General features: G+C 41.0%; 1 long non-coding RNA gene across 1 annotated transcript; it reads left to right on the forward strand.

Moving 5' to 3' along the window:
* Positions 1 to 20739: 20739 nt before the first annotated feature.
* Positions 20740 to 22433, forward strand: LOC139068928 (uncharacterized). Its single transcript, XR_011520177.1, has 3 exons — positions 20740 to 20827; positions 21513 to 21605; positions 22353 to 22433. It is a non-coding gene; the product is annotated as an uncharacterized lncRNA (long non-coding RNA).
* Positions 22434 to 22821: the final 388 nt, after the last annotated feature.

Consider the following 22821-nt stretch of genomic DNA (forward strand, 5'->3'; position numbering starts at 1 on the left):
CACAATTTCACATCATTCTGATTTCATTTGTGTGAAAACAAGGTACAATCAGGCTGAAACGTTACAGGAAGGTAGAATCTATTGAATTGTAAGTGATCTGAACGTTTCATGATGATAGCACTTTCCTAAGGGGGTCAAACCATGTCCCAAAGGTCACCGGATCTGGTGTCAATTTAAAGAAGTAGTCCAGTTACACATTTGTGGGCTTATAACTTGGCTTCTGAATGTCCTAGAGAGATCAGGTTTGTTTTAATGTACTCCAATCAACAGCCCCTACAACCACAAAAAGGAATGGAGTCATTAGCACTTATGGTTTGTAAATGGCACCCAGAATTATGTTGCACAAAGCACAATTTCACATCATTCTGGGTCCATTTGTGTGAAAACAAGGTCCAATCAGGCTGAAACGTTACAAGAAGGTAGAATCTATTGAGTTGTAAGCGATCTGAACGTTTCAAGATGATCCCACTTTCCTAAGGGGGTCAAACCATGTCCCAAAGGTCACCGGATCTGGTGTCAATTTAAAGAAGTAGTCCAGTTACACATTTGTGGGCTTATAACTTGGCTTCTGAATGTCCTAGAGAGATCAGGTTTGTTTTAGTATACTCCAATCAACAGCCCCTACAACCACAAAAAGGAATGGAGTCATTAGCACTTATGGTTTTTAAATGGCACCCAGAATTATGTTGCACGAAGCACAATTTCACATCATTCTGGGTTCATTTGTGTGAAAACAAGGTCCAATCAGGCTGAAACGTTACAAGAAAGTAGAATCTATTGAGTTGTAAGTGATCTGAACGTTTCATGATGATCGCACATTACTATAGGGGGTCAAACCATGTCCCAAAGGTCACCGGGCCTGGTGTCACTTTAAAGAAGTAGTCCAATTACACCTTTGAGGGATTATAACTTGGTTTCTGAATGTCCTAGAGAGATCAGGTTTATTTTAATGTACTCCAACCAACATCCCCTACAACCACAAAAAGGAATGGAGTCATTAGCACTTATGGTTTGTAAATGGCACCCAGAATTATGTTGCACGAAGCACAATTTCACATCATTCTGGGTCCATTTGTGTGAAAACAAGGTCCAATCAGGCTGAAACATTACAAGAAGGTAGAATCTATTGAGTTGTAAGTGATCTGAACGTTTCATGATGATAGCACTTTCCTAAGGGTGTCAAACCATGTCCCAAAGGTCACCGGATCTGGTGTCAATTTAAAGAAGTAGTCCAGTTACACATTTGTGGGCTTATAACTTGGCTTCTGAATGTCCTAGAGAGATCAGGTTTGTTTTAGTATACTCCAATCAACAGCCCCTACAACCACTGTTAGGTATTTTTAATTGTTCATTATTGTTGTGAAATCTTTTCCTTTGTCTATGTGAAGAGTTCATTCACCTTTGCTGCTTAAATGTGTTTAGGAAAAATCCTGACCTAGTTATTTGTTTTCACGTTTGGGTGTTTTAGGAAACTCCTTTCTGCTTTAGGCATTTTGATCCAGTATCTGAAGTTTTCCTGTGCATTCTAAGACCAAGATGTTATTCCAAACTGGTCAGGCAGGGGTTGCACGCTAATGGTATTTGTGGGTGTGAACATTTTGGATTCAATAAAACCCCCTCCATGAGCTCCCGGCTCCTTTGTGAGAGGAAAATGGCTTCCGTGTGTGATGGTCTGAGTCACTCTCACCCTCTGCAGAGTTTACACTTTGCAGAGCTTGTTGTCTGTTTAAGGTTTGTTACAGTTTACTAAATTAAGAATCTAATCCCTCTGTGTGGGTGTTCTGACTTCCTTTAAGGTAATATAAGTTTAAGGTATTATAAGTTCAATAGTATAAATTAAAATACGCAACATAATAGTGAATAATGCTAAATTAACTTAGAGAACATAGATTAAAATTACCTATCATGTGGTGGAGAATGCGGGCAATGCAGAGCTGGTGAGCTGAGGGCTTTGTCTGTGAGCTGAGTGGGGGTAAGGCTCCATTTGGCTCCATGGACGGGCTTTCTGCGCCCAGCTCTCGCATATCGATTCAGGGTCATGTAAATTACGAATAATCAATCTACGCTCTCTCTCTCTGTGTGTCGTCCTTTAAGGTAATGGAGGAGCTGTAATATGGGAGAGAGACGATGGAAAGCTCCGGAGGGAGTTTGGGCCTTCTCCCTCTTTCCTCAATTTCTAATTATGTAAGGTGTGTTATTTCAGGTGACGCATATAAAAATTTTAACAGTTAATGGTATTTCGAGCAAGGTAGCAGATGCCTTCTGGTGGGAGATCGCCTTCGGGGAGCCGCATGGCCACTTCCTCATTAAAGTCCGGCCAGCTGAATTGCTCTCCGGCCGGCTGCTCCGCAGGTGAACTTCCGCCTATGGCTCTCGCTCTACCAGGACAAGGAACGCCAAGTAAGTACCTAAATTAAATTGCACCCTTTTTCTATATAACTAGTTGGCAGTGTGTTTTTTAAGCTGAGTGTGGTGACTAGGCATTCACGCATGAAAAGACGTTTTCGTGTCCATTTAAGGGTTGCACGTGTGAACCGTAGAGGTAGCACTGAAACGTGAACCGTGGCTGTAGACCTGCTGGGTTGTAATTCATCTGTGTCTGCCAGGCACAGCCCACAGTGCTGCTGTGGGTGGTAAAAGACAGGTGAATGTGTAGTGGGCCTAAAACCGTTGTGAACCCCATATACACGCAGCACGAAGTCCATGTGCTGGTGTCGATTGAAGAACAGATAGATGCTAAAAATCATACTGTCGCTGGGAAGTTAAATAAAATTTCATGGTGCAGAGAGTTAATCATCGTTGAAATTGGCTAAAGTAATCCAAACCGTTCTAAAATTCATTCCTTGTCATTTTGTGTGTCTGCTGACTCATTGTGTTTTTGTGTGTGTGAAAAGCTGTGTTAAAGTATTAAAAACCCAGCTGTGAGCTGTGCTTCAGTGGATATCTGTGTTTCTGTGTGTGTGAAAGCTGTCGTGTAGGTATGGTGACTCAGGACTTCAAGGAATGTTGTGTGTGTGTGTGTGTGTGTGTGTAAGACAGCTGCAGTTCTGAGCATCTGTGTGTGTATATCTGAGTTTTTGAGTACCTGCAGGTTCTTCTAAGTGTGATTGTGTAGCTACAATTTTGAAGTTTGAACCGGTTCTGTCTGTTTGTCTGTTTTCTGTCTGTCTGTCTGTCTGTCTGTGCATGTATGAGAATGTCTGTCTGTGCATGTATGAGAAAGTCTGTCTGTGCATGTATGAGAAAGTATGAATCTAGAGGTAATTCTGAAACGGTGTGTTCAGTTGTGTGTGTGTGTGTGTGTGTGTGTGTGTGTGTGTGTGTGTGTGTGTGTGTCTTTCTGCCATTGTGGGGACCATAGCCTGACAGCACACTCACGGTGTGGGGACCAAATTCATTGTGGGGACCAAAACCCCGGTCCCCACAAAGTTTGCATTGAATTCAGTGAAAATAAGTCCAGGGAGATGCCCTGTCAAATTTTCAGAGTGGTCCCCAAATTTCACAAATCCATGAATTTTGTGTATTGGTGTGTATAGCGTAAGCAGCTCAGTACCGGCCCCTGGTGGTAAGTGATGGTACTGCAGGAACACACACTTACACACTTACACACCAATCTTACTTTTGTTACATCGTTGGGACTTACAAAGAAATCTACCCCATGCAGAGTTTTTAACATATTTTTCTAATGATTATTAATTAATATTTTTTATTTGCATCCTTCACAGATAGTTGAAGCTGTAAATGTGACTGTAGATAGGGTTTTAACTTGTTTGGTGGTTTTCTTTTATGTTTTTAGGTCAAGGTCAATTATTTTATGAAGTACATGTCGTTGTTACTCACACAACCCATAATGCTATTCATACAAAACCAACACAATAGTTAAACACAATAAGAGACACCAGACTAATAATCAATTATTATATAAGAACAATACAGTAGTACTAAAAACATGCAATAAATAATCATAAAAAGCTATTTTAAAAAATGAAGCTGCAGTAAGCTGCACAGGTCAGCTTGCATTCAAAGCCAAGTCAAATAAATAACTAGATATGGAAGTAAAAAAAGGTCATGATCTGAGGCACTCCAAAAAATAATTTATTATAATGAAAACTGATGTGTTTCGGGCACATGTGACTTTCTTCAGGGCATAATCCCTATCGCACGTAACTATTTGTTTGTTATTGAATCGCTTACTGACATCCAATGATCTCCAGTCAAGGCAACATACTCTGCTTTCTTCAGTAAATTCTCTTTATCTTGATTTTCATTGTCATGAAAGTGTCCAAAGTGGTCGCATCTTCGTTCATGTTCACAGTGCTTTGTTGTCTGAAATGAACAACGAACGCTGGTTGGTGCTCCAGTATAATTGGTCCGCTGAAACTCGTGAGGGACGTTCCTATTAACGTTAAATGTGTTAATTTTTTAAAAAGCATCATTTTTTTCTAATTAATTAATCAATTAATGCGTTTAAGTCTATATATATATTAGGGGTGGAATGTTATAGACGTTAATGTGCTGCAGCAACGCCAGACTCTTACCGCACGATAAAAAAATTTCCGCCAACAATCTATACTTAAAGCTGAGTTGGGATCTGGAAGTGCATTTGAATGACTTTCACATTGATATTCTAGCGCAGATGTTTACAAAGTTCCATTTGTTTTATATCAAATCTAGAATTTGCCTTTTGTGGACTTAAAATAAAAATCTGATTATTGTAAAAATCATTTGGCAAATATGTTCAAGTGAAAATATGCAGATTTATTGCGGGGGATAACCCAGCACGCAGGGTTTGAATAACAGCAGCGCGCCGGCTCACATAAGGGTGACATCATGCTCCTCTTTCCTTCTACTGTCTTACACACCCCTGAGGAGCCCGAAAAATGTAAAGTTTCTACATATATAACATTAATTATATGGACTCTTGGCGTACTAAGGATTCTTTTGAGCAGAGAGGATGCAAAGCGCTGATTGCTGATACGGTGAAGCGCTCTGCCCTGCTTACTTTAAGAACGCTGTAATCCACCCGCTTCTTAAAAACCAAGTTTTGACCCCTCTCTCAATTGCAGCTTCAGACCCATCTCTAAACTTCCGTTCATCTCCAAGATCTTGGAAAAGGTTGTGTCTAAACAACTCACAGCTGCTCTTGATGAACATAACATCTATGATAGCTTCCAGTCATGTTTTTGTAGAGCTCATTCTACTGAAACAGCTCTTCTTAGGGTCTCTAATGACCTTCTGACTCACAATGATGCAGGGGACTGTTCTGTTCTGGTCCTGCTGGACCTGACTGCAGCCTTTGACACTGTTGACCATCACCTGCTACTGGAGAGACTGAGAGACTGGGTAGGCCTATCAGGTTCTGCTCTGGAGTGGTTCTCCTCTTATCTTTCTGAGCGCTCCTTTTCTGTGGCCATCTCCAAGTTTAGGTCCTCCACCACCTCCCTTACCCATGGTGTTCCACAAGGTTCTGTGCTGGGGCCTCTGCTCTTCCTCCTCTATTTGCTTACTCTTCAGCACATCCTGAGCTCCTTCAAAGGAATCTCCTACCATCTTTATGCAGATGACATCCAACTGTACATCTCCTTTAAGCCCCATGAGATGTCTAAGCTGCAGCTGTTACACACCTGCTTAGACTCTATCAAAACCTGGATGGCTGGGAGCTTTCTACAGCTGAATGAAGATAAGACTGAGATCCTCATCTGTGCCCCAGACAAGCTGGTTCCCAAAGTCAGAGACTCTCTTGGTCAGCTTGCTTTTCACACCAAACCCTCTGTCAGGAATCTTGGTGTGACCTTTTACCCAGCTCACCCTAGATTCTCATGTCAGTTCTCTTGTTAGCTCTTCCTTCTTCTATCTCAGGAACATTGCTAAGCTGAGTCCCATTCTGTCCCGCTCTGAACCTGACTGTTCTCCAAACCTTCATCTACTCACGCTTAGACTACTGTAACTCTTTTCACGTGTCTGAGCAGAACCTCCCTGAACCGTCTATAGGTCGTTCAGAACGCCTGTGCTCGGCGTTTGACCAAGTCCTCCAAACACACCCACATCATCCCGCTTCTCCTCCAGCTTCACTGGCTGCCAGTCAACTTCAGGGTTTTTTCAAGATCTGGTTCTGGTCTATAGGGCCTTACATGGACAAGCACCATCTTACATTGGTGATTTTCTTAGTCCCTACACCCCCAGCAGGTCCCTGAGGTCCAGTGATCAAAGCCTACTGATTGTGCAGCGCACCAGGCTAAAGACCAAATGTGACCGATCATTTGCTGCTGTGGCCCCTAGACTCTGGAACTCCCTCCCCCTGAGCCTGAGATCAGTGGACTCAGTGGTCTCCTTTAAAAAGCAGCTGAAGACTCACTTGTTCAAGCTGGCTTTTGTATGAACTTCTTCACCACTCTCTCTTTATTCTGCTCTCCCCACCTATTCCACCTTCCTCAGGATCCACTGATTTCCCTCTTTCCTGTTCACTCTCTCTCTTTCTTTACATTTTTAATCACAATTGTCTATTTTTGCTCATTTTAAATATATTTTTAAACATTGTCTAAATGCTTTTTTATATTTTTACAATTTTTTTTGTGAAGCGCCTCGTGATTTTTATCTTGAGAGGCACTAATAGAAATGATATTTTCTTCTTCTTCTTCTAGACCTGCGCATGACCACAGTAACTTTTTCAAAGTGGTGCCACCAAAATAATATAATTAACACATGATTGTTCATGTCTGCTCATATCCTCTTTGGTAAGATCTGTCTTTTAGTCATGCCTGATGCGCCCCACTGATGAGTTCTTCTGCAGCCTGCAGAAGAACTCATTCTCCGTGGTCCGGTGATTTCACCTGACTGGTGCAGCCATGTGCGCACTCTGCTGTTTTGCGGTGAGAAGATGCCTTTGATCTGTTTGGTTAAAAAGTAACTCATGAGGGGAAAAATTAGGAAGCCAGGAAACAGTTTTTCTGTAGGTCTGAGAGGAGCTGCAAGAAGGCGAGAGACAGACAGAACAGGAAAGCAGTAAAGAACAAGAAAAGAAAAAGAGCTAGAAAAGGAAAAGGAAAATTGATTTATTCCACTACACTTTTTACTTTTATAAAGCAAAAATTTATAAGCATGTAATACTTATAATTTTTTTACAATTTAGATCACCTTCAAAACTCAAGTTTCCCACACAGGATCGTATCAAGGCATTTTGGGGCCAAGGCAATAGACCCACCCTCTCACCTTGCTCCCCCGGAAGCCTCTGTGTAATTTGTACCCTGCCAGGACAGACCCTCTGTTTCAGCTGATTCTCACATTTTAATAATAAGCGACAACAGGGCTCAGGAATAAAACATGAGTCTGAACCTTCCAACGTGCTGCGAAATCGTCAGACCCACAGTTCAGCTCATCAAGAGGCAGAGAAAAGGATAAATCTTCAACCAAGCTTATAAACTGTAGCTTTATGTTGTTGCTTGTGTTCTGATACATTGTTGTTGCTTAATAAGCAGAATCTACCTATGCATATATGCATAGTTTCCATGAAGACTAGGCCCAGCTCTCATGCACAGTTTCTCTGGGTGGATGGGGACATGCCTTGTGGGGGTTTAGCCTCTTGAATAGCCTATAGAGCTCCGGGAGTTGAGGTCACTTCTCCCGGCATGCAACAGTTCAAATCGAAACAGCGCCATATTGGCAGGCAGAAGCCCGCAGCTGGACCATTTGTTATTGTCAGATAACTCAATCAAACGGGAAATATGGTAGATTCCTGTTGTGCCACAGGATGCAGAACAGACACGGACGACATAAGGAATTAGCCATCTACAGGATTCTCCATGATCCGGAGCACCGCAAATGTTGGATCATTGTAATAAAACACGCTGTTAACTGGGATAAAATGAAACTGTGGGATCCCGAGAGTAAAGGTTTTCGCTTATGCAGCGACCACTTCATATCAGGCACTTAAACCAACGTTTCCTCTACTGTATATGGTATTTATTTTAAATGCTTTTATTATGATTCTTAGTGGGCTTCCTAAACTTATTTTGGCGTGACTTTTTCTGTCTTATTACTCATAGCAGCAAGTAAACAGCACGTGAAACGTTGCCTCATGAGTACTGCGTGCTGCTGTTTACGTGTTTTATGATCCCAGCAATTAACCGGCTAAGCTGTATTTAATTTTTAAGCAATTGTTGATCAATTGTCAGATCACACTTAAAAAGCACTTTGGATTGCTATTATCTCTCACCGAAACAGATCTCAGACAGATCCTGAGACGCTCCTGCCTGACATATTTATTTTATTCACAGAAAAAAATTAAACTAGTGATTTCTCTTGGCGTTCAGTTTATACATTCAAACAGCACAGCACTCTATTTAAACTACTTACATGTAAATGTGTTATTTGTCCATCCATCTATTTTCATCCGCATATCCGGAGTCGGGTTGCCGGGGCAGTAGCGTCGAAAGGCCCAGACTTCCCTCTCCCCAGCCACTTGGGCCAGCTCCTCTGGGGGAATCCCAAGGGGTTCCCCGGCTGGGTCCGGTAAGAAGTCTGCTCTGACAGCTTCTGGTGTTTTTAAAAAGTATCCCAGGGGCACAGTAAGGGTCGGAGATGTTTAGTCTACTTAATTTCTGACTATATAAAATGATTTCTTCGGTTTTAAAGTGGGAAGTAAACTCCGACGAAGTAAAATCCAAGCCGATCCCGTTCAATTTGTTTACATTTGTTGCCTGCCAACATGGCGTCTACTCTCTGAGAGTCACGTGATGTCCAGAGATCTATAGGAGGATCTTTGTTGACATTTTATTAATCTTTGTGCGCATGCGCGAGGGCCGCTGGGTGGCAAGAAGCCAGTGCTATCCATACGCTACGTATACTTTTAAGAGAGTTTGCGGGCAAAATCCCTGATATATTACACTTTAACGGCTAAAAACAGGAGGAGGTTTAGAGCGAAACTTAAAATCTGTGCTGAAGACAAAATTAAATGTATTTAAAGCCCATATGTTATTTTCACAAATCTGCTGGGGAGACATTTAGTCCTATAAAAACAGAAAGCCCTTCACTCATAAACAATTAAAGTCTTTCAAGCATATAGAGGCCTACGATTATTTTGTTTTAAGGAAATTTGAGCTGATCTCTTCTGAAAACAGAAAGCCGTGTTTGTGTTAATAGCAGCAGTTAGCTCTGACGAGCAGTCACTGTGTTATTTACATCACCTGTGGGTGATGGCCAAAGAAAACGGATAAATCTTTACAGCAGGGGTGTCAAACATGTGGCCCGCGGGCCGGATCCGGCCCGCAAACGGGTTAAGTCCAGCCCGCGAGATGGTTGTGTAAACTTTATTTTCATACTTTACAATGTAGAGTGAAAATAAATGTATCTTTGTGAGCAAGTTTTCTCTGTAATGAGTATAAATAAAACAAAGCTGCGCTCAAGGCCCACACAAGAACTTGAATCACACCCTGAAGTTGGCTGCCACTCAGGATGTGACTTCTGATATTGATGTGCTTGTGAAATCTAAAAGATGTAAAGTAAAATGAGTCAAATATGCTTTAAGTGCTGCATGAAACTGATCTAGCCATGTGATCTGTAAGCTCTTTGAATCACTAAGGAATGTTTTTTTTTTTTTTTTTTTTTTTTCAAATTTTCAAGTACACTTCAGGTGTTGTACTTGTACTATTTTGGATACACTGTCCTCAGGCTCCAGCCTTGTTTTATATTGATTGTATTAAAACAAAGAAAACAATCTGAAGTATTTTTTTTATTTACCGGTCCGGCCCACTTGGGACTAGATTTCCCTCAATGTGGCCCCTGAGCTAAAATGAGTTTGACACCCCTGCTTTACAGCGACTGCAAAGCTGGGTAAGTCTTAATTATTCAGTGTCCTTATTTATTTCTTTATTATTATAATGATCGTGGGATGAGACGTCTGAATCAGAAATGTGAAAACAACATGACTTGATGGATTTAAAAATAGATAAAGATCCATCCATCCATTCATTTTCTTCCGTTTATCCGGAGTCGTGTTTTAACAAACATCTTCTCTAATTAACAAATAATTAGTCACAAGGACTTACTATGAACTAAATGAGCCTCACACACACTTTGTTGCTGCAGGAGTCCAGGTTTTCTTCGGAGTGTCCGGTCTCTTCTTATAATCTCATTCAAATTTCGCAGTTGTTTATCGAGGAAGTTCCCATAAAACTTTTTATCAAGTCTCACACGAGCCGAACAAGCAACCACACAGCACGAATAAGCCATCTGCATCACTGAATCCTCCTCCAAACGTGCAAAACAACCAAATTATAGGCAAAATACGTTGATTTTTGCCACACACTACCCATGATGCAGTGCGAGAAAGATAAATACTGACGTCACATAAGATTCTCCTATTAACATCCTCTAGGATGGTTAGTGGTGTCTTGGAGCAGGGGGGACATGCCTGTTGTGAGGAGACTTCTGGGGGCAAGGAGGTGTAGGTGACCTTGTTGAGATGGACAAAAGTTATATTCATTGGAATAAACTGGGAATTACCTCTTTATGCCTGTTAATGGACAAACAGCAGGATTTCATAGATTTCAATACTATGTCAACTTCAATACTATGTCAACGTAATACGGCCTCAATCGACATGATTTTTACAAATACCTCCAGCTTAGACACTCCTATGTTAAAAATATTAAAAAACTACAGTTGGACAATATATCTGGAATCACACTGATGTTTATAAAATCATACAAATCAAAACTGCAAAGGAAAATCATTGGTGAACTATACTGGCACATTACAAAATTAAGGGGCCAAACCACACTCTATGTGAAGGGGAAATGGGAAAAGGAATTGGGAGTAGCAATATCAATCAATGAATGGGAAACAATAATAGACACACAGATCAGTACCACATATTCAAATATATGGAGAGATTTTCTCCTGGAAAAGCATGATCAGATATTTTATAACTCCAAAACAAAAACACAGACAGACTGGACAACCACCGGAATGCTGGAGAGAGTGTCGACATTGCCCTGCGGAACACACACATGTATTTTGGGCCTACCCTGCATTGGACTCATACTGAGAAGACATTCACAAAACTGTAGAGGAAATACTGGGTTTTGGTGTGACATTCACTTGTGTGTCTTTCTATCTGGGCAACTTAGACCCAAACTTGTCTATATCACATTATTGCTCCCCTGTGCCTTGAGTTTTTCCTTAATTGTGTCCACCTGCCTCTTGTTACCTGATTACCCATTCCAGTGTGTATATAAGCCTTGTGTGTTGCTTGTAGTTTTGTCGGTTCGTACTCGTTACATGTCAGTTTATGTTCACATCCGTCTACCCTGTTGTGTCTGCACTCCTGACCATTAAAAGGAACCAAATGTCTGCTGTTGTCTGGCCTGGGTTGATTTACCTGCCTGAAGGATCCGCTCTTCCTCCCTCACCTTCCCTCCACATCGTGACAGAACGAACCGACCAAAAGGATCCTGCAGTGAGTTGCCCAGGTCTTCTGGGGATTTCCTGTGCTCAAGATTGAGGAGGACGCGACGCTCGATCGGTGCATCCACAACTCTCCGGGTGGTCGATCTGGTTGTTCTCCTCATCTCCATCTGCTGTTGGCGCTGCTGGCCAGGCGCAGCGTAACCTGGCGCCACCTCTGTGTTCCTGGTGGGTCAGGCTTCGAGGTGCTGCGTCTTCGCCTTCTGGGTCTGCGCTTTCGGTGCGGTGTCTCTCCTCTGGATGCCTCCTCTCCTTCTGGTGGGTCGGAGGGGCGTTACGCCGCTGCTGCTGGATTTCCCCATGCCTGACAGAACGAGGTCTTCTGGGGATTTCCTGTGCTCAAGATCGAGGAGGACGCAACGCTCGATCGGCGCATCCACAACTCTCCGGGTGGTCGATCTGGTTGTTCTCCTCATCTCCATCTGCTGTTGACGCTGCTGGCCAGGCGCAGTGTAACCTGGCGCCACCTCTGTGTTCCTGGTGGGTCAGGCTTCGAGGTGCTGCGTCTTCGCCTTCTGGGTCTGCGCTTTCAGTGCGGTGTCTCTCCTCTGGATGCCTCCTCTCCTTCTGGTGGGTCGGAGGGGCGTTACGCCGCTGCTGCTGGATTTCCCCATGCCTACTTGTCCTCCTGCTGCTCCTCTGGCTACCTTCGTTACAGCTGGTTAGCGGAGGTTCCTGCTTTGCCCCGCTTGAGAGATCCTGTCTTTCGAGTTTGTATTCCTGTGCTCCTGGTTCCAGTGGTCTCGAATCCCTGTGGCTTTGCCCCGCCCTTGGACGCTGGTCCCCTGACTCTCAGTGACTTTGGTGACTTGTGTTTTTGTGTTGCCCGTGAGCGGGTGCTGCTGGGCGTCAGGAGCCGCCCTTGAGAAGGGGGTAATGTCACATTATTGCTCCCCTGTGCCTTGAGTTTTTCCTTAATTGTGTCCACCTGCCTCTTGTTACCTGATTACCCATTCCAGTGTGTATATAAGCCTTGTGTGTTGCTTGTAGTTTTGTCGGTTCATACTCGTTACATGTCAGTTTATGTTCACATCCGTCTACCCTGTTGTGTCTGCACTCCTGACCATTAAAAGGAACCAAATGTCTGCTGTTGTCTGGCCTGGGTTGATTTACCTGCCTGAAGGATCCGCTCTTCCTCCCTCACCTTCCCTCCACATCGTGACAGTCTAAAGCAGACAGGTATCTCTTAAAAATCTTCATGGCTGCAAGTAAAAAAGCGATTACCAAACGATGGCTCTCTAAGGTCTCCCCGAATATTGACCAGTGGTTATCCATTGTGAAAAACATTCAATCTATGGAATGCTTAACTTTTATACTAAGGCTACAAAAACAAAAAGATGAAGCTTTGTGGGACAAATGGGATACCTATCTTAAGTCAAGGGGACATAACTGATCACCAGCAGTTTTGGGAACGTTACTTTAAAAAAGTAATTAGTTATAGTTACTGATTACTTTGTCAAAAAAGTAACTCAGTTACTAACTGAGTTACAAGATCATAAAAGTAACTAATTACCAACAAAAATAACTACTTAGTTACTTTTTTTCATTAAAGAATGCAAGAATTACTACAATAGTGAAATATAAATGACTAATGACTGGAACATAATAAAATGTGTGTCCAAATGTTTTTATAAACCTGAATAATTTCAATAAATAAGCACTTAACAGGAGGAACTACTAATAGGAACATTACACTAATCTAGACTATTAAAAGGTCACTGTGTGATATTTAACAAGACCCCAATCAGCTAAAATTTAAAATTGCAAATAGAAACACCTGTAAAGGTTCCTGAGCCTTTAAATGGTCTCTCAGTCTAGTTAAATTACAGAAATAAATGTAATTTTGCACAGTATTCTAATTTTTCCAGCTTCACATAATTGTGTGTTTTTAGTAGCATTTCTGTTGCTGGTAATCTAGTAATAGTTAAATAAATAAATAAATATCCTTTAAAATGACACTAGAAGAGGCACAAATCTGATGGAGGACTTAAATGTACTAAAGTGGGTCAGACGCAACCACAGAAGAGCTGAAGCTGGGTGGTGAACACACACAGGTGGTTCTAATAACACCTGAGCTCCATGTCGTTTGAGACTGATGCATCAGTGTTACAGCGGGACTAAAGAAATTATCAGAAACAGGTTACAGCTGGATGATCTAGGAAGGTAGAAGATCAGGACGTCTGAGTGGTGAACAGGTGAGCGGACCTTCGGGACGTCCCGCTGTCACGCCAAGAAGGGCACGGCTGCAGACCCGCAGATTCGCTGCTGCAGATTCCCACCTGCAGCAGCGAATCTGCAGGGGGTCTGCAGCCGTAGATATTCATCACTTCTTCCTCGTTCTTCACGGGCCGTGATGCTCTTGGATGAAAACATCTACCTCTAGCTCCTGATCAGCTGATGACAGCTTCTACACACCGCGCTGCTTAACGCACGCATTTCCTTATCAGTAACAGAAACGACGTTTTGATAAAAGAAGATGTGGGCCGCTGCTGTAAAAGGTGAGGCGCGAACCGGAAAAGCTTCTGCCGATCACAATTCAACAACGGATTATGAAAGAACGGATAACGCTCGAAACACGCAGATTCTTCCTGATGTGAGGGGTGAGTCTCCACTTTGTTTTGGTTGTTTTGGCGTCGACATCATCCTAGCGCGCCGACACCTCTCTCTCCCTGGCTGCAGCTGAAGTGTGGTGGTCAGAAATCCTGTTGCTCAACGTTCGACAAGCACATAGTAACGCACAACCTTCCGTCCCCAGTAACGGTAACGGCGTTGTAACAGCGGGAAAAGTAATTAATTTGATTATTCCGTTACCTATGTGGCAAGGTGGAGAAACAAGGGCCCGGGCAGGATTCAATCCCCAGACTCCTGGGTGAGAGTCATACGCTCTAACCAGTCAGCCAAAGGGACATCCCCTTGGCCAAGTAGCCAGGGCGCATGATCAATCGGTACATTGTGACAGGACGCTCACACTGTCACATCTATAAAAGAACGCCGTTAGAAACGCCGTTATACTTAAACGGCATTACTCCCAACACTGATCACCAGGCATTGGGCTTGCCCACCTCCTGTTGAATGGTTTATTCTTTGTATGCTGGAGTTTTGATACCTCTCTCATACCCCAGTTCGCTTTGTCTTGTTCCCGTTTCTGTGCTTATTTTCTATTTTTTGTTTTGTTTTGACACTTTCTGTACAACTGATAAAAAAATAAAGTATTAAAAAAAGAAACTTGAATATTAGACAAAAATAGCACATTTGCAATAAAAAAGACAGTTTCCAAAAATAAAAGCAAACATTGTGATATGAAAACTATATTCTCTGAATGTCGAAAATTTGTAGAAAATGAACTTATAAATAAATTTATAGGAAAAAAGTCATGGAAATTTGCTGAGGTTTAAACCAGCTCTGACCTCTAAACTGGATCACTCGTAGCCTGTTTGTTTCTAACTGAGTTTATTTTAATTGTATCTACGATTAGACGTTTGTCTCCAAGTTTAAAAGTGTAACATGTTTTGAAACTTGGGGCTGACATTTTCAGATAATCCTTGAAAAATAAAAGGTTATTAATCTCAATGGAATCTTCATGTTTAAATTAGAGTTAAATGCAAATAAAATGATGGGCTTTAGCTTTTTCATGAGAGGAGAACATCATGTCCTTAAAAAAGTAATAATATAATGAACAAAAATCTGCAATTGAATTAAAATGTTTGTTGAACGCTGCAGCAGCAGTGTGTTTGATTCGTTTAATTTGAACCGCAAGTCTGACGTACCGGACGGGCGGAGCTAGAAGTTCCTGTTTTATTGGTCTTCACACGGGGTGCGCTGATGAAAAAACAGGCCCACTTTTGATGGAGAAACCACGGCGTTTGGCTCCTTCTCAGCCGTCTGAAATTGTAAGTTTCTTCTCTTATTTAAGCTTTATTTTAATCTACCAGTTTTAGAATTAAATGTAAAGAGTTGTGATAATAAATACACCTTTTTTAAAACGAAAAAATAAATCGCGAATTTACAAAGGCACTTGATAGTTAAATAGCAAGTTTCCTTTTCACAAGATGGAGTCAAACATCAGTTCTGTTAAGTTTTGCTGCAAAATGTCAAATGTAGCCCGATGTAGTCTTGTTAAATAAGGTTTTGTGTTGAAGTTTAAACATATGTGGAAGTTTTGTTATGGTAGGCAAAAAGAAAAGGAAGCTACAGTGGTTAGCTAGTTAGCTAACATTCAGGATTAGCTTATGGCCTTCACAAAATGGCGACAGATAACAGACTTGAACTTTAGACACCATTGAGATGCAGGTTAAATGCTATGTAGGAGTAAAATATATCCAGTTTACATAAATGTTTGGCTTTAAATGAGGTTGTTGATCATATGAAATAATTTCTTGTGCTGCTTTTGTTTAACAGGCTAATGACATGATAAAACGCAGAATACCACCGAAACAGGATGCAGCTGATCACGCAGTTAAGGCCTGTGACAAAACGGGATCGTTGGAAGTAAAGTTCATCAACTCAATTAAAGGTAGCTTTGTGTGTGCTTAAGAGCAGATAAACATTACGTTTTTGCTTCACAGAAATTCATACTTGTACTAGTAGAATTTTGAAAAAATTGTCATGGTTTTGTGTGTGTTTAGGGCGGGGTGTGTTTGCCACAAATACTTTTAAAAGGGGAGACTTTGTGGTGGAGTACAGGGGGAATTTAATCAATTCTGAAGAATCACAAAGGAGGAGGAGACTGTATCACACAGCATCTGCTGTTTTCATGTTTGATTTCTCTTGGCAAGAAAGATGGTGGTGGTGAGTACAGAATTTATACAAAATAAATAAGATAAGTATTGCATTTATTTAAAGCACATTACACTGCTTCAAGAAGTGCTGCTTTTTAAAAGTTTTAGTTTTCCCAAACAACAATTTGGCCTTAGAAATTCTAAAACTTTCTTGTCTCTCTGTTTAGTATTGATGCATCTCAAGAGGATGACAGTCTTGGAAGATTAGTCAATGATGATCACATCAGTCCAAACTGTAAAATAAAAAAGATGATGGTTGATGGGAAGCCACATCTGTTCCTCTTTGCTGTAAAGGATATCAGTCCTGGAGACGAAATAACCTATAACTATGGCGGAACTGGCTGGCCATGGAGAGAGCAGGTATGTAAAAAAAAAAACATGTTCAAAATATTAATTAATATAAGTTGCATTTTTTTCCTTTTTGTCTGTCATAACTAAACCCCCTCAGAGTTATGATGACTGTCATAAATTAAAGTTGGAACACAGAAGATTTATTGTAGTACACTGGGACGTTTTTATCAGCTCAGCCAGCAGGCTAACTTTTATCTGCTCAACATATTTAGCTACTGCAGTCAGCTTAGGTGCTGCAGAATAAGAAACCATGACATTTTGCTGTTTGTCTGCAATTTCTCTGTGTTTATTAGCGTATCGTTCACTGTCGGCTGGCTCTGTGATTTTGTTAAAGATGCCGTATTGAACTGGGACTTAATGCAGACCGATGATTCGCTGTTGCCATGCGGTGCCTAAAGGGGATAACAGCCAAAGGAGAAAGTAGTTTTGTTTTGAAGGCTGTTAATCATGCAGCTTTCTTACCAGCATGTAGAATGCCCAGTGACATTACAAATGGCTGTTACACTACCTTCCTTCTTCAGTTTAAAATACCAACAAAATACAAACATTTTAGCACTCCTGTGGAGGCATGTTAGCTTTGTGTTAGCCTTCTAGCTAACAGCTGCATTTTATGGTGTCTGAATTCCCGCCTGCCGTCAATTGTGACATAATAGAAGGGTTTTTGTCCAAGAAACAAAGAATACTGATGTAGAGGAACTTGTTGAGATTAAAGTGTATCCTTAATGTTCTTTAAAATGGTAGAAAAACACCATCTGAGGTCAAAAAGTTACTTTGGTTATCCTTCCAGGTTTTCAGACCACTAGCAGGTTTTTAAAAATACTAAATCAAGGGAAGTGGGCAGACTTCCCTAAAATACGCACAGTTTTAGTTTAACGATGGTTAATGTTTGTGTATGTTGGGGTTGTACAAACTCCTCTTTGTCTTGACATCGTGTTCATCGATTTACACAAGAGAAAATGATAATGAGAAGCACAGAGTTCAGATCATATAAACGTAGAGCCGACTAGGGCTGCAACAAACGATTACTTGGATAATCGATGAATCACATGGGGTCTCGACACGATTAATCGGATTACATAGGGACATTTTTAAAAACTGCTAGGGAAACGTTATTTTTCTCCTTCCTTCACTTTATTAAACACAACATTATTAGAAAACAGTTCAATAGCAGAAAAACAACATGCCACCACCTAAATTGCCTTTTAAGACAGAGACCCTAAGCTGCACCTATCTGTGACTTAAAATGCTTGGTCCAAGTTAAACAGCTTAAAGAGCAAGTCACCCCCTAATAAACTTTTTTTTGCTGATAAGCTAAATAAACGAGTGTCTAATCGTGCTGCAGACACGTGTCGTCAATAATTTGGCACTTCAGTGCATCTTAGTTAAAATTTAAATATTCTGCCTAAAACTGGCAGTGTTGTGCCATTGTCAGGTAAAAACTCTGCACTGTATTTTAATTTAAATCTGCCACCGCTATTGGCTAAGAAGTATTCTATGATGTAAACTGGTACATTATGATGTCACAATGCTGTCGTGAGCCTGAGTGTGTGTTTGTTAGCGGCTCCGCCCTCTCGGTCTGCCAGGCAAAAGAATGTGTTGCATTTTTCAAACATGAAGCGGGAGTGGAGTTAGACTCTGGTAGGGGATGACTTGCTTTAAAGATAACACGTCCTGTTATCCTGATGACGATCATTTTTCGATATATTGTGCAGCCCTAATAGCTATACACACTTTTCTGGTAAACAGTTTGATGAGCTTATTAGCTAGGGCTGGGGGTAAACGATTATTTTTAAAACGATTATTCTGACGAGTATTTTATCGAATAGTCGACTATTCTAATGACTATTTAGAAAATTAATCTAATGATTATTTTTCTATTGCACAATTAACAAAAACCAGAAAATCTCAAATAAATTCCTCAAAAAAATGGATAAATGGTTACTGTAAGAGAATAAACACTACAGGCCTTCCATTTTGTATAACACTGCGTTTATTATGTTGGTTGGTTATGTTCTGGTGACGTGTAGAACTTGGGAGTGCAGGCTGCTGCCTGAGAGGTGGTAGAAGATGGTGTGTCTCCATGCTGCTTTGTTTTGGTCACTTATGTGCGTGAGGCGAGTGGTCTTACGGGTTAAACCAAACTCAGGTGATATTTTACACTAAACCGAAAACCCACAACACTCTAAATGTAATAAAAGGGAGATCTACACCACAAAAAAGATTAACTCTAAACCAAAACGTAACAGCTTATCCCAACGCAAGAAGCTGTTAGCGAAGATGCTAACAGTAGCTTTACCAACGTTAAGTTCAAGTTACCAAGTTTAAATAAACCAAAAACACCCAGCAGCAAACGGACCAGCACGGAGGAGAGACTGTTACCACCAAAACAGCTCTCCTAATGTCTGAAAGAAGCTCCTTAATAGGGATGAGTACCGAATTCGGTACTTTTTAAGGTACCGACCGAATTCCATAGTACCGACCGAAACACCGATTCACGTCATTTCAAACGGTGCCTCGTTTCGGTACTGCCAAGACAGTTGCGCATGCGCAAGAGCGTTATGTCGCCGGTCCCTGCGAGCCCGTTGTAAACAGAGCAAGCATGGTAGAAAGAACGCACGCTAAAGCTTGGGTCCACTTCACTAAATGTGATGGGTAACTGGGTGATGAAACTAGCGACAGACAACGATCTAAGTGAGACATCCTCATCTTAATCTGCTCCAGTAGGTAAATAAAATGTTTAAGATAACGTTACATTGATTTGTTAGCTTCCGTTTCGCTAATGGTGCGTTCGCTTTCTCCTCGGAACTCCGAATTTCCGACTAGAAGAACATGAACGCGCTCTAAAGTTTGGCTTTACTTTACTAAATGCGACGGGTGATTGGGTGAAGGTAAAACCAGTGACAACGATCTAAGTTTGAGGCATCATCGTTTTAATCTGCTCCAGCAGCTAAATAAACTGTTAAAGATAACGTTAGCTTGATATGTTAGCTTCCATTGCCACCGTTGTTATCAGCTAACGGTGCGTTCGCTTTCTCCTCGGAAATTTTAACTTCCCAGTAGGAAAAATCAAATGAAAAAGGACGGCAAAAGGAATGAAGATACACAGTAAATTTAGTTCACAGTAAAGATGTTTGCTTCAGTTTAATTATCAGCTTATAAAACTACAAGGACGATGTTAAAATACAAACTTGTATGTTATTTATCGTGATATTTATCAAATATGGTTATATATTGAGAAAAATATATATTTAATTATAAAAGAGAATTAAAATAATAAACACTCAAAAGTATCGAAAATTGGTACCGTTAAGTACCGGTATCGACTCGTAGGTACCGGGAATTAGTACCGGATCGATTCAAATGTCAAAGGTACCCATCCCTACTCCTTAATGAAGGGAGACGCGCTCCCGGTGATTTTCTACATCTGCGATAGAGACGAAGCAGCGCATCTGACCCCGGAAGTTGTTGTCCGTTGCCGGGAGACGAAGGGGCAAAACAGGAAAATAATCTAGTAGTGGACGGACATTGTTCCGGGTCTTCGGTATTTGGCGGAGATGTTAGTGAAGGCAGAGGGGCGAACTAGAGGAAAAACAGGCTGATTCCTCCTCTATTTACAAACTCCTGGGGATGCAAAAAGTGGGCGCGGTGCGTCGACTTCCGGATCTGACGTCGACAAATTTTTAGAATCGAGCCGTCGACTTCGTCGAGGCTTCGCTACAGCCCTATTATTAGCACAGTTTAATCACTGTTTATGTGACTCTAGATCTCCTTACTTATCAGAGCAGAGCTTCAGATGTAACTTCTGACCTGAGTTATGCTTTGTTTCAGTAATTATTATGCCATCACCTTTAGAGGACAATCGTATAATTTTGTGTCAGGGATCACTTTTGGACCAATCACAGCAGGTCTGAAACAAGAGATTTCTTGATCATCTTTGACTTCCTAACTGAGCTTTCTTCATGGTAAACTAATATGGTAGTTAGTCAGGCACAACAGTACCAACACGGTACCTATATTTCCTTTGAGTAAACAGATTGAAAAGTTTTTTTGTTTTAGAGTAGTTGCCTGTTGGAAGTTCCATCCTGCTCAGATAAATTTGACACTAAAGCTCATTACTACAACTTTTATTTCCATTTCAACAGGTCGGGAAACATTCAGTGGTGGCTGTGGGTGTAGAGGCTGATGAGACTGGCTCATTGGATCAAGTCCCACCCAAGTCTACGTCTTCAAAAAAGGTATTTGTATTTGAACCGAAGTGATCAGTCTATGCTGTTCTTTTTGACTATAGTTACAAGTGTTAGATTCTTTGACTTTGTTTACAAAAACATTTCCTTCAGATTGTCTTTAACTCAGGCAGTTATTGGCCTTAATGGGATAGTCAATACCACTCACACTTTTCTGGTAAACCGTAATTATGGGAACCCTATACTGAATGAATGGTCGCTATACACATTTTTCTGGTAAACAGTAATAATGGGAACCCCGTTTGATGAGCTTATTAGCACAGTTTAATCACTGTTTATGTGACTCTAGATCTCCTTACTTCATATCAGAGCAGAGCTTCAGATGTAACTTCCGACCTGAGTTATGCTTTGTTTCAGTAATTATTATGCCATCACCTTTAGAGGACAATCGTATAATTTTGTGTCAGGGATCACTTTTGGACCAATCACAGCAGGTCTGAAACAAGAGATTTCTTGATCATCATTGACTTCCTAACTGAGCTTTCTTCATGGTAAACTAATATGGTAGTTAGTCAGGCACAACAGTACCAACACGGTACCTATATTTCCTTTGAGTAAACAGATTGAAAAGGTTTTTTTTTTTGTTTTAGAGTAGTTGCCTGTTGGAAGTTCGATCTTGCTCAGATAATTTTGACACTAAAGCTCATTACTACAACTTTTATTTTCATTTCAACAGGTCGGGAAACATTCAGTGGTGGCTGTGGGTGTAGAGGCTGATGAGACTGGCTCATTGGATCAAGTCCCACCCAAGTCTACGGCTTCAAAAAAGGTATTTGTATTTGAACCGAAGTGATCAGTCTATGCTGTTCTTTTTGACTATAGTTACAAGTGTTAGATTCTTTGACTTTGTTTACAAACACATTTCCTTCAGATTGTCTTTAACTCAGGCAGCTATTGGCCTTAATGGGATAGTCAATACCACTCACACTTTTCTGGTAAACAGTAATAATGGGAACCCTATACTGAATGAATGGTAGCTATACACACTTTTCTGGTAAACAGTAATAATGGGAACCCTATACTGAATGAATGGTAGCTATACACACTTTTCTGGTAAACAGTAATAATGGGAACCCCGTTTGATGAGCTTATTAGCACAGTTTAATCACTGTTTATGTGACTCTAGATCTCCTTACTTCATATCAGAGCAGAGCTTCAGATGTAACTTCCGACCTGAGTTATGCTTTGTTTCAGTAATTATTATGCCATCACCTTTAGAGGACAATTGTATAATTTTGTGTCAGGGATCACTTTTGGACCAATCACAGCAGGTCTGAAACAAGAGATTTCTTGATCATCATTGACTTCCTAACTGAGCTTTCTTCATGGTAAACTAATATGGTAGTTAGTCAGGCACAACAGTACCAACACGGTACCTATATTTCCTTTGAGTAAACAGATTGAAAAGGTTTTTTTTTTTTTTGTTTTAGAGTAGTTGCCTGTTGGAAGTTCGATCTTGCTCAGATAATTTTGACACTAAAGCTCATTACTACAACTTTTATTTTCATTTCAACAGGTCGGCAAACATTCAGTGGTGGCTGTGGGTGTAGAGGCTGATGAGACTGGCTCATTGGATCAAGTCCCACCCAAGTCTACGTCTTCAAAAAAGGTATTTGTATTTGAACCGAAGTGATCAGTCTATGCTGTTCTTTTTGACTATAGTTACAAGTGTTAGATTCTTTGACTTTGTTTACAAACACATTTCCTTCAGATTGTCTTTAACTCAGGCAGTTATTGGCCTTAATGGGATATTCAAATCCACAGACGGACAATGGCAACCCCCTTGCACTTAAATTCTTTTTGAATTACAAAATTGTTTTTTTGTAAATTGGGTGCTTGTCGGAATTTTCTTGCTTATATGAAGTTGACCCTAATACACATTACAAAATGTTTGTTTTCATTTTATCAGGTTGAGCAACATTCAATGGTGTCTGAGGTTGGTGATGTAGAGGAGACAATCTTTTCAGATCAAGCCCCACCCAAGA

This window comes from Nothobranchius furzeri, chromosome 3, assembly GCF_043380555.1.
Source record: "Nothobranchius furzeri strain GRZ-AD chromosome 3, NfurGRZ-RIMD1, whole genome shotgun sequence".
Classification (NCBI taxonomy): Eukaryota; Metazoa; Chordata; class Actinopteri; order Cyprinodontiformes; family Nothobranchiidae; genus Nothobranchius; species Nothobranchius furzeri.